This window comes from Bos taurus, chromosome 1 (genome assembly GCF_002263795.3).
Source record: "Bos taurus isolate L1 Dominette 01449 registration number 42190680 breed Hereford chromosome 1, ARS-UCD2.0, whole genome shotgun sequence".
NCBI classification, from domain to species: domain Eukaryota; kingdom Metazoa; phylum Chordata; class Mammalia; order Artiodactyla; family Bovidae; genus Bos; species Bos taurus.
This window is the reverse complement of record NC_037328.1, coordinates 132,419,186-132,432,092: the sequence shown is the minus strand read 5'-3', so window position 1 is coordinate 132,432,092 and position 12,907 is coordinate 132,419,186. Positions and strand designations below refer to the sequence as shown.

The following is a 12,907-nucleotide window of genomic DNA, read 5'->3' as shown; positions in this document are numbered from 1 at the left end:
TAATCAGTAACCAAGTTCTGTCAGGTACGTACTTCAGAACCCTCTGTGCATCACAAAGTCAGAGACTGGATGTCAGTTGGTCTGGGGTAGATACCAACCATTCTTTATTTTCTGTTTTTTTAAACTTCTATTTATTTTTAATTTTTTGGTTGTACTGGGTCTTCATCACTGCAGGCAATCTTTCTCTAGTTGCAGCTACTGGGGGCTACTGTTCATTGCAGTGCACTGGCTGTTCACTGCAGTGGCTTCTCTGGTTGGAGAGCACAGGCTCTAGGTGCAAGGCTTCAGTAGTTGCAGCACATGGGCTCAGTAGTTTCAGCTAAAGGGCTCTAGAGCACAGGCTCAGAGGTTGTGGTTCACAGGCATAGCTGAATCTTCCCAGACCAGGGACTGAATCAGTGTCCCCTGCACTGGCAGGCAGACTCCCATCCACTGAGCCACTGCTGCTGCTGCTAAGTCGCTTCAGTGGTGTCCGACTCTGTGCAACCCCAGAGACAGCAGCCCACTAGGCTCCTCTGTCCCTGGGATTCTCCAGGCAAGAACACTGGAGTGGGTTGCCATTTTCTTCTCCAATGCATGAAAGTGAAAAGTCAAAGTGAAGTCGCTCAGTCCTGTCTGACTCTTAGTGACCCCATGGACTGCAGCCTACCAGGCTTCTCCGTCCATGTTTTTTCCAGGCAAGAGTACTGGAGTGGGCTGCCATTGCCTTCTCCGGCTGAGCCACTACGAAGTCCCATTCTTTAGCTTATGTTTAAAGCTCCCAGGTGATTCTAATGTGCAGTCACTGGCCAAAGGACAAAGTTCAAACTCTACTTTGGCACACTCGGCACTCTGGTCACTGCTTACAGCTCTATATTTTAATCTCTCTCTATAGCTAACCCCAAGCCTCTTCACACACCCTCAAACTAATGCTTCCTCAATAAGTGGGCTATAGCAGTGGCCCTCAAACTTCAGACTGCATCAGAATCACCAGAAAGACCTGTTAAAACACAAACTGCTGGCCTCTACTTCAAGAATTTCTTGATACAGCTGGACTAGGGTGAGGGCCAAGAACCTGTATTTCAAACAAGTTCTCAAACAGGTAATGTTAATAATACTGGTGCAGGGAGCACAATTTAAGAACCACTGAGTTCTAGACCAGATCACTACATTATCCCTCTATATTTACCTGGAATATTTACCTCTATATTTACCATTCCATCTCCATCATCCCAGTCTTGCCTGGTTAACTTCTATTCTTCTTTCAAAACTTATGTAAGAATTTGTGTTCAAGAAGCACATGCTCCTTCAACAAACCATTTCAAGGCATGTATTACCTACTATAAAACTTATCTGCCAAAAAAACACACTATGGGAAGTTCTTAATGGTACACTTATGCACAGGGTAGATATCTGCTACCATATGCAAGTTCTTTTCTAAGAACTGGGGGAAAGGGCCTCTGGGCAGATGATTAAAAAATCATGAAAAAAGCAAACGGATAGTTGGTCAAGAAGACTGAAATCTGGATTTCAGCCCTGACCAAGCCCCTTGGCTGGAGCACCTTTATGCAGAGCATCACCAATTCCACAGCCAATCATGGCACCCCGGCACAGCATACCACTAAAAGACAAAGGAATAGCACTTTGACCAATCCTGGATTTGAGAAAGGGAGAAATAGTGGGAGGAAGGAGCAATAAGGCTATTGGAAAAGGATTTTTGGAGGTTATCACACCTAAGTTCTGAGTCTTGAATTCTCTGCACATCAGGAAGACAAGAACTGTGCTTTTATGTCTTTATAACCAGAGTGTAAGGCACACTACAGGTGTTCAACAAATGTCTCAATAACTCAAAATGACTAAAATTATATGAAGACACTTGCTAATCTTTTTTACACCAAATAAAGAAGTAAACACCCATAGCTAAAACCAAAAACTGTTAAGTACGATCTAAATATTAACGTATTTGGTCTGTACACGAATCAGCTAGAGCAAAGCATGAATTATTCTAATAAGCTGTTAGAAGATGAGACAAAGGAGCCTGCTGATAACACACTCAAACTTTAAACTAAAGTCTTTAAAATCAAAAACTTTGCATTACCTGATTCAGACTTGATTTCCTCAACAGAGACTAAAAAATTTACAGGAATCTTGGAAACTAAGTCCAAGTCACAAATTTTACAATGAAGAAACTGAGGTTCAGAGAAGTAGTGATTCAAAGACACACAGCTATTTAGTGGTAAAGCTGCGATTAAAACTCAAGTCTCTAGCCCTACCCTCGTTTTTCTCTCTTATATCACATTCTCTTCACATTTATAAATTATTAAATATCCAAAACTTTTTTAAAAGCTCAGATTAACCCAGGTTTTGCTTCCTGTACCCCATTTTTATGACAGGAAAAGCAGCCATCTGACCATCTTACTTTAAGAACTTACACAAAGAAGTAACTTTCGAAATTATGTTTTGCTTTTGGTAAAGATTCATTCCTAGTCTCTTTGCGAAATTATACATGCAAAGCTATTTTTATTTTTTTATAAATAAAAATCTTGATACAGCCATCGAATCTTAATTACCAAGGAAGCATTACAATGGATTTCCAAGATGTACTACTTTCTAGAGAAAAAAAAGTCCGATTTTTTAAAAATATATTTAACAATAAGCACAAAACTCTGGCTATAACCCTCATCTCTCTATTAACCTGAGAACCTCACCCTCTGACCACTCTCATTAACAGAGCTTATTGTTGAACCAGCTTTACGTGCTAAGAAGAATCAGCTAGCTCTATGTGCTAGTAAGAACCAATTAATTAATAGTCCTTGCTTCTGGAAAGTAATCTTATGATGTATCTGGATTGTAACTTTATTCACCTTTTAAATTTAACACTAATATATTTACATAAAAAACAGCATGGTCTAACAGGTAAAAGTTACCTTTTTAACTGATACATTAATCCATGAGGCATTAGTGACATTACACAGGTGAGAAGACTGAGGTTTAGAGAGGTTAAAGAATCTGCCCATGTTTACATACCTAGGAAGGAGATGAATTAGAATTTGACACCAGGAGTGTAACTCAGGCCAGAATATCTCTTAGACAACAGACAATGGCTTTCTTAGCCCTTCAGTATGTGACAGTGCTTCCTTCATCTGTGAACGCACAAACTTTTTAACTATCTCCACAGTACAAAGCATACACTAGGGCATTTTCTTCCTGAAAATTAATTTAGGCTTTAACAATTAAGCAGAACATAGCGTAAGACATTCTTTAGCTTCTATATCTTGCGTTCTGTCATAAGAATTTCTGCACATATACTACTTTGTACTGTCTAGTATCTACTAGAGAACAGAGAAAGCCTACCTCTCAGTACTCTCAATGAGATAGGAAAAAAATTATAATAACCTAATATAACAGAATTGGCAGAGCTTCAGGATAACTTCACGGAAGATAACTTCAGGATAGCTTCAGGGAATCAGTTACCTCAAAAGAGGCAATTAGGTCATATTCATGCTTGACTACGTATAAAACACTTTTTTTTGCCTCTCTAAGACTGAGGAAACAAGCAGTGGCGTCTCAAACCTCTACCTGTACCTTTAGACCAACTCAACAATTATGAAGAGAAATCTTGCCAGAGGCTAAAAACAGTACAGGTGATACTTAACTACCAAAGTCAAGGAACTACCCTGAAAAACTCTTCTAACTCTTCCTGATACATTAAAAATGATCTACTTTGGGAGGCGGGGGGGAATGACAAGGAGAGGGGCACGGCCTCTTACCTCTGTACTTTATGCTTCCAAAGTATCCTGAACCTAATGCTCTCACAACTTCCATGTATTATCCTTATTAGCTTGGTTTGTTGCTTTGGGGGGTTTGATTTTTAAATCTCTCTCGTTAGAACAGAAGCTGCTTAAAAGCAAAGTCTACGTATTAAACAACTTTGTATACTCACTACTAGTCATGGAGTAGGCATTCATAAATATTTATTGAAAGAATCTTAACTGGATCCTCATCACAGAGATAAGACAACTGAGGCCTCTAGAAATCAAATGTTCTACTCAAGACTACCTGACTGCTGTATGATGGAAAAGGAAAGAAAATCAAATCTCTGTAAGATAAACTTCAAAATGCAAAAGATTTCAAACAGCATAAATAAGGCTGAGATTAAAATGCCCTTTTAAAAGATTTAAATTGTGGGTTCTGAAAGTAAGCAGGTTTAAATCCTGACTCTCATTCATTAGTTGTGTGGCCTTGCAACAAGTACTCTACAAAATACCATCCTTATGAACCCCACCACTTACCAAACATTACTGTGCCAATACTATATCTGCAATAAATGAAAATACAAAGAGAGTGAAGATATCAGGAAGACTTGAAATAGATTCTACAGCTCAGTGTTTATTTCCTTTTTCTGTTTTTCCTTTCTTTGTGAAATATAACAATTATATAGCATAATACATAAAATCTAAATAATAGTTTAAAGAATTATAAAGTGAGCACTCCATGTAACTATCACTAACATCAAGAAATCAAAGAATTCTCTATAATGTGTCCCTCCCTCATCACAAACATGAGACTTAATCAAACCTAATAAACTTATCTAGTTAAGATTAAATAAATTTAACCTAACCTTTAAAACAGAAAATAGCAATATAACTTCTTCACAGGGTTATTGCAAAATATTTACTGGTATACAGTAAATACTCAAGGAGTGTTCCTTACACACACATTATACACCAGAACAAAGACATGAAGGACGTGGGATAAAGTATGAAATCAATCTAGTGAGAGCATAAAACCCAGAGAGAAGTACAGTGCAGAGACAGAAGTGGAAAGCTAGGCCGGGGCCATCTAACAAAGAAAAGAAAAATCTAAGCTACATAGGGGAAATTGAGACAATTCACTGGGCAGTTTTGAAAGAATTTTCCATGGATCTCTTGTTTTTCTGCCTATCTTGAAAACAGAGACACCAACTGTCTTTGATCCAACATTTTCAAGTATATTTGTAGAGTGAATTATCTTGGGAAAGAGAAATAGCATCTCCCTCAGAGAAAAGGAGAGGTATGCTTATAACCCATTACAAAAATACGAGTTTCTCTAAGCTTGGGATTCCTCTCCTCTAACACAACCCAATACACATGTAGGTGTCACATCTTCACTCTACCATGTACAAAGTGGGGCTCCAAGATCTGACACCAATGCTGATGCTGTGGCTACTGTTATTGCTGTAGTGCACTGTTCATCTCTGACCAAGGAGTCTCATGACTCCATTAAACTGTAGCAGGTTAACTTGTTAGCAAGTTAAATCTCAGTAAAATCTTAGAACTTCCACATTTTTTGACAGGCATTAGTACATAATCAATGTTCAATCAAACCGAAAGATGCCACTTCCATACTGTCAGAATGGATTTTTAAAAAAGCAAAACTCAACTATATGCTGCCTTCAAGAGGGACATTTTAAACACAAAGAAAAATTTAAAGTAACTGGATAGAAGAAAATACACTACAGAAACAGTAAGCTCAAGAAAATTAGAGTGGCTGTATTAACTGAATGTGCCTAGAAACATAGCTTCAAAATATAGAGGCAAAAAACAACAAAATTAAGGGAGAAATACGTAATTCAACAGTCATAGTTAGATATTTTAACATCCCTCTCAGCAACTGATATAACTAGACCAAAAAACAAACAAAACAAACAAACAAAAAAAAAACAGTACACACAAATGATTTGAAAAATGCTACCAAAACACCTGAATCTAACTGATATTTTACAGAATAGTACACCATACAATTGCAGAATATGTATTTTTTTTTCAAGTGTGAAAAGTATATTAATATAAACCACATAATGAACCATAACTCAAGGTTCTATACATTTGAAAAGATTAAAATTATACAGCATATATCTCAAGCCTCAAAATGAAATTGTTAGAAATAAATAACAAGATATCTAAAATAATGCCAAATATTTGAAAATTAAACAAAACCCTTTTTAAATAATCCCTGGGTCAACAAAGAAATCACAAAGCAAGTTAGAAACTATTCCGAAGTAAATGATAATAAGAATATCAAAATCTGTAGGCAACGGCAGTGCTTAGAAGAAAATCTAGAGCTTTGCATATTTAAATTAGAAAACAAGAAATGTCTGAAATCTCTAACCACTTTAAGAAGCAAGAAAAGGAAAAGCAAAATACATGGGGGAAAAAAATTATAAACAACAGGAAAAAAATGAGAGAGAAAAGACAAACGGAGAAAACCAACATTGTTATTTTTGAAAAGATATACAGATAGACCAAGAATTAGACTGGTCAAGAAAAAAAAGAAAGAACACACTAATAACATCAGAAATTAAAGAGATATAGATACAAATCCTACAAACATCCTAAAGATGACAAGGGAATTGCACAGAAATCAATGTCAACAAACTTCTTTAAAAATACACCAAAATTAACATAAGATGAAACAAAATCTATGTCCAATTAAAAACAAAAAAGAATTTGAACTTACCAAAAGTCTCCCTACAAAAAAAGAAAAAAATTTAAGTCCAAACGGTATCACTGATGAATTCTACCAGTCAAGGAATATTGCAGTAAGTAGAGGGAACACCTCCCATACTTTTGAGTGAAAGTGAAGGTGAAGTTGCTCAGTTGTGTCCGACTCTTTGCGACCCCATAGACGGCTGCCATTTCCTTCTCCAGGGATCTTCCCAACCCAGGGATCGAACCCAGGTCTCCTGCATTGCAGACAGACGCTTTACCGTCTGAGCCACTAGGATACTTTTGAGAGTATCCTAATCCAAATACTGAAACCTGACAAAGACATTACAATCAAAGAAAACTACAAAATAATATTCCTGATGAAAAAATATCCCCAAATTCTAGCAAAACATTAAATGTAAAAGAGATAATACACTGTGACCAAGTGAGGTTATCCTACAAATCAAGATTATTTTATCATTTGAAAATCACCACTGGTATTTGAAAAACAGTGGTAGAATGATGAACATTTTGGCTACATTTTGGCTATTGCAAACATTTTTGTTCACATATCCCAGCATACAAGAATTTCTCTCATTAGGAATAAAAAGACAAAAACATAATTACTAGGTTAACGTACATGTATTCTACTGCTACAAAAGTCACTTTCTTTTACAAAATGACTATGTCCCTCCAAAAGTGGTAGGCTAATTTCTCCACATTCTCACCAACACTTGATATCATCAGAATTTTTAGTATTTGCCAATCTGATAGAAGTGAAATGATTTCTTATGGTTTGGTTTTACTTCGCACTCTCCCAATTAACAATGAGATTATAATTCAGCCAAGTGAAAGGGTTGCTATAAATCACATAAGTGAGCTGCAACCAGCATTCTTAGTTTCAAAAATATATACAATATATCAGCATGTACTGCATAAAAGTTAAGTGTTATTTCCATAGTGTGTGTTTGCACTGGGTCACAACATTAAATGTTTTTGTAACTTTGTCTTCCAATAAGTTAAAAGCCATCTATAGAGCTGTTTGGAGAAGGCAATGGCACCCCACTCCAGTACTCTTGCCTGGACAAATCCCATGGACAGAGGAGCCTGGTGAGCTGCAGTCCATGGGGTCGCTAAGAGTCAGACACGACTGAGCGACTTCACTTTCACTTTTCACTTTCATGCATTGGAGAAGGAAATGGCAACCCACTCCAGTGTTCTTGCCTGGAGAATCCCAGGGACGGGGTAGCCTGGTGGGCTGCCGTCTATGGGGTCGCACAGAGTCGGACACGACTGAAGTGACTTAGCAGCAGAGCTGTTTAATTGCAGCAAAACTCTATAGAGAAATTTGAAGGACTAACTGGTGCATCATTTAGGCTCACAGCACAAAGGAATGTATCCTATAAAGAAGGTAGGACTGACTATCCTTTAAGCACTAACTGGCAAGAACACAGAAAAGGAAAGGGAAGAAACTTGAAAGAAGCAATAAGGTGTGAATTAGTACACAGAGAAAAGATTCTATAAAACCAACTGGCCTATGACCTACTTAAAGCTCAATTAAATAGAATCTCATTTGTCAAAAACAAGGTTTCTCTCAGCACTAAAACTCAGGAAGTTGGGATCCTGTCCTCTTGACTACCAAACTGATCCCTTCTCCTCTGTAGACACATCCTTATTTCCACCTCAAGAATCATCTTTCCTAGGCTTATGCAAGAGCATCCTTTTAATTCTCCGCTTCCTTCTTTTCCCTACAGTATCACAGTAGCAAGGATCCTATAAATTCTAGAGACATATTTTAATTCAGCTAACAAAGATCTACCAAGCCCTTACTTTATCACCTCTCTATTAAGAAATTTAGCTGTATCTCCTGAACAATTTTAACTCCTGGTTATAGTCTCTAAATCTTATTCTTAACTAAATTGCCTTCTTTTGAAGATATTTTGCTTCTTAGACTGTGAAACCTCCAATATACCATGACCAATTTTTGCTCCCCTCTTTGTCCACCAGTTGATCTAGGTTCGATTCCTGGGTAGGGAAGATCCCCTGGAGAAGGAAACGGCAACCCACTCCAGTATTCAAGCCTGGAGAATTCCATGGAGAGAGGCTATAGTCCATGGGGTTGCAAAGAGTAGGACATGGTTGAACAACTAACACTTTTCAATATCTGTACTCCATTTTAAATAATTATTCTTTTTCACAATTCTCTCTTCAAAAGTAACTGGACCAACCATACCACAGCAACTGTCTGATGTAATAAGTTTGTAAATCTACCTGCCACTTAATAGGAGGGTGATCTTAGTCATTTATATTTCTTAACTTCCCTGAGATTCAATCACATTCCTAAAATGAGTAAAACAATAGGTATCAAGCAATGATGAGAACTGCATAATCTCCACTGTCCTTTTTTTGCCTTTCTACTTAACTTTTTAATTTTTAATTTCTTTTATATACAATAAAATATTTTTATAGAGGCAGGCACTTCAACTGAGGTACCAGGAAATACAAAGAGGAAAAAGCATAAAGACAAAACAAGTATGAGTAAACTTATCAAGTGGGGTTACTGCTTTGCCTAAGTGGTCTTCTTGTACATAAAGATTCTAAATTGTAAAGATACTTCTGTCCCCGTGGCAAGCAAAATTCTAACAAACCACAGTGACTCACCCTCATAAGCAACCCTCCAGTATGGGAGAGACCTGTAATTATAATGGGGTATCACTCCTGTGATTGCTATATGGCAAAAAGATTTTTGCATATGTACTTAAGGTCCCTAATCAGTTGAGTTCATCAAAAAGATCATCCTGAGTAGGTCTGATCTAATTAGATCAGCTTTAAAAAGGAGTCTCCTAAGGGAGTCCAGAGGACAAAGACAGAGGAAGCCAGAGCAACTTACTCTTGCTTGCCTGGATGAAAGCAAAAAGTCATGACGTGAAAATGCCTATACGACATGTGGTAAGGAAGTGAGAAAGCCCTGCCAACAGCTAGAAAGAAGATGGTGAGTCCAGTCATACAGCCACAAGGAAATTCTGCCAACAAGTAGTGAGCATGGAAGGTCCTAAGTCTCAAATGAGAACTGAGCCAGCACGCCCAACATCTTGATTTTAGCCAGGTGAGATGTTGAACAGAAAGCCCCGCTACAAAGTACCCAGATTTCTCACCTATATAAACTGTGAGATAATAAATAGGTGTTGTTGGAAGCTGCTAAATGTACTCTGCATTTAACTTACATGCAGAGTACATCAGGAGGAACGCTGGGCTGGATGAAGCACAAGCTGGAATCAAAATTGCCGGGAGAAGTATCAATAACCTCAGATATGCAGATGACACCACCCTTATGGCAGACAGTGAAGAACTAAAGAGCCTCCTGATGAAAGTGAAAGAGGAGAGTGAAAAAGTTGGCTTAAAGCTCAACATTCAGAAAATTAAGATCATAGCATCTGGCCCCAACACTTCATGACAAAAAGATGGGGAGACAGTGGAAACAGTGGCTGACTTTATTTTTCTGAGCTCCAAAACCACTGCAGATGGTGATTGCAGCCATGAAATTAAAAGACGCTTATTCCTTGGAAGGAAAATTATGACCAACCTAGACAGCATATTAAAAAGTCGAGACATTACTGTCAACAAAGGTTCATCTAGTCAAGGCTATGGTTTTTCCAGTAGTCGTGTATGGATGTCAGAGTTGGACTATAAAGAAAGCAGAACACCGAAGAATTGATGCTTTTGAACTGTGGTGTTGGAGAAGATTCTTGAGAGTCCCTTGGACTGGAAGGAGATCCAACCAGTCCATCCTAAAGGAGATCAGTCCCGGGTGTTCATTGGAAGGACTGATGTTGAAGCTGAAATTCTAATACTTTGGCCACCTGATGCAAAGAGCTGACTCACTGGAAAAGACCCTGATGCTGGGAAAGATTGAGGGCAGGAGGAGAAGGGGACGACAGAGGATGAGATGGTTGGATGGCATTACGGACTCAATGGACATGAGCTTGAGTGAACTCCGGGAGTTGGTGATGGACAGGGAGGCCTGGCGTCCTGCGGTTCATGGGGTCGCAAAAAGTCGGACACAACTGAGCAACTGAACTGAAGCTACTAAATGTGTGATACCTCGCTATACATTAAAATATATATATATACAAGCCAAAAATTTTCATTTTAGTGATAAGGAAAGTAAGGCTCAAAGAGCGACACCACAAAGATCAAATACCTAGGAAAAGTTTAAAATAACTTCAGTCCTGGGCTCTCTTCCTACCACAGCCCCCTTAAGGCTTTAAGAAAGTTATTCAAATCAACAGTATTTGTATACTGTGTTCAAAGGAAGCAATTCTAGCAACATTTTCCATATGGAAAATAACAATTTTCCACATTTCACATATATTTAAATACCCCTAAGTTTTGCCAGAATATCAAAACTGAAGTGGATATTGAGGAATTTCCAATCAAGTAGCTTGGTTGTTAAAATGACCATTGATAGACCACCGGAGTAAACTTAATGTACGTTTTTAAATATAACGAAAAAATTGTAGCAAAACTCCTGTCGATTCTTCTAGTACTTTATTTAGATAGCAAACTACTTGTGTTATAACTATTCTCAAAATCTGAAAGCAAGTAAACAACCTTCCCGAACTTTTCGCTATTTCCTCCCTGGAGCAAATTTTTTTAGCCTGAATTTTTCGTACAGTATAAATATGAGTACAAGGTACACTATTCAATACAATACACAAGTTGTTTTTATTTTCACTGTTCTGAATCTTTATTTTCCTAAGTGTTTCACCATCAGAATTTGCAATTTTCTGAAAAAGACACATGAAAATCTAAAAGATGGAGTCAAATACCACGTAAGTCACAAATCACACAACTTTCTTTATGCCATGTCAAATACTTTCATAAACACTACGTTCGCGAAGAGATGAAAGAAAAAAAAACTCCTCTCTAGTCACAATCACGAAAATAAACTATACACATCATCTTAACATCGACGAACAGCAAATAATTCGCTATCGTCGCATACAAACAGCATTGGTTTGAATCTATAAGTGCCCAAAACCATCCCCTGCTTTACACTCCCGGGGCACGATTCTCTGCAATATGAAGAGAATCGGTTAACATTTTAAATGTAGGTAGAAGAGGTGACGTGACTATCCTAAAACCTGAAAATTTCTTAGTCCCCATAGCACACAAGAAGCACCCAGTTTGGACTCTCCAATTGAGGCCCAGGTTCAACTCCAAGCACTCCCGTTTCCTAGCTCTTCACCCCGCCCCCACCCCGAGAAAGGAGGGAAAACAACTTTTATTGGCCTCGTCTCCCGGGGGGCTGGAAAACTAGCGGGGCAGTGCTCCGGCCTGCACACGTTTCACAAGGAGGCCTCCGTCGGGGGCGGGGAGGGCAGATAGCGGGAAAGGCCCGGCTTTGACGTCCCCTCTGCCCCAGGCGCCAGCCCCCCGCTCCTCCCCACTGAGAAGAGGCCTGGGCCGGTCGCCTCGCCGAGCGACCCCCAGGCCCCTCAGCCGAGGCGAGCTCGTTGTCATGTGACGACGCCGCCGCCGCTAAAACACCGCAGAAACGCAGGGCGGCGGATGGCATTCGCACCAGCCGCCTCGGCCCGGCCCCGCCGGGCGCGGGCGAGTCCCGAGAGTCCGGGCGGGGGGGCGGAGGGCGGGCTTGGCGGCGGGCCCGAGCGCGCCACAAAGGCTTCCGCGCCCGTCGCCGTAGTGCCCGAGCGGGCGGGGGCACAATTTTCGGGGCCCGCGGGAGGGGTGCGGAGCGACTAGGGTTCCGGGGTACCCGCCGCGCCCACAGCCGTCCCCACTGGCGCCCGGACGGCCGGAGACCGCCGCGCCCCGCACAGGCCTGCGCGGCCTCCCTCCCCCGCGCGGGGCCCGCGCCCGGCCCGCCCGCTCTCCGCTCGCGCTCTCTCGCTCTCGCCCGGCCTCCATCTTGGATCGGCGCTTCCAGCCCCCGCGCCGCTGCCGCCGCATTCCCCCTCTTTCCCGCCCCCCGCCGCCGTCGCCGCCGCCCGCGCTCACCTCAGCTGCCCATCCGGGCACCGCCGGCCGTCGACCTAGTTTCCCCCCAAAAGTCTCCGGTGTGTTATTCCCGATGTGGGGGGGTTGTTACGGGGTGGTCGCCGGGGGTTCGGGAGCGGGGGCCGCGCCTTCAACGGAGCTGCAATCCTAACCCGCCATCTGGTGGCATTTTCCACACGCCAATGGCGCCGCTGCAGACTTGGGTCCGGACCGCCCTCTGCTGGCCGCGGTGCTTACTGCCTCGCTGACGGGACGGGCCTGCCCGGAAAGGGGAGGGAGCTGAGGCGCGAGCTGGGGGCCGCGGCGGGGACGCGCGCGAACGCTTTCCTGTGGGGATTGCGCGCACGCGCACCAGCGGGGCGGGAAACGTGGCCTCTGCGTGGCGGCCCGGCCCCCGCACGGAGCGCTGGCCCAGCTCAGCCAATCGCAAGCGGCGGATA

At 41.2% G+C, this 12,907-nt stretch overlaps 1 protein-coding gene across 3 annotated transcripts in view; it reads right to left on the bottom strand.

Moving 5' to 3' along the window:
• The window catches only part of STAG1 (stromal antigen 1), a 505,017-nt gene extending 492,366 nt beyond the window's left edge, over window positions 1-12,651 (bottom strand). For all 3 annotated transcript variants that reach the window (XM_059889103.1, XM_059889102.1, XM_002685052.7), the window contains exon 1: window positions 12,468-12,651. The gene's annotated coding sequence lies outside the window, so the exon portion shown is untranslated. The remainder of the gene's footprint in view (window positions 1-12,467) is intronic.
• Window positions 12,652-12,907: the final 256 nt, after the last annotated feature.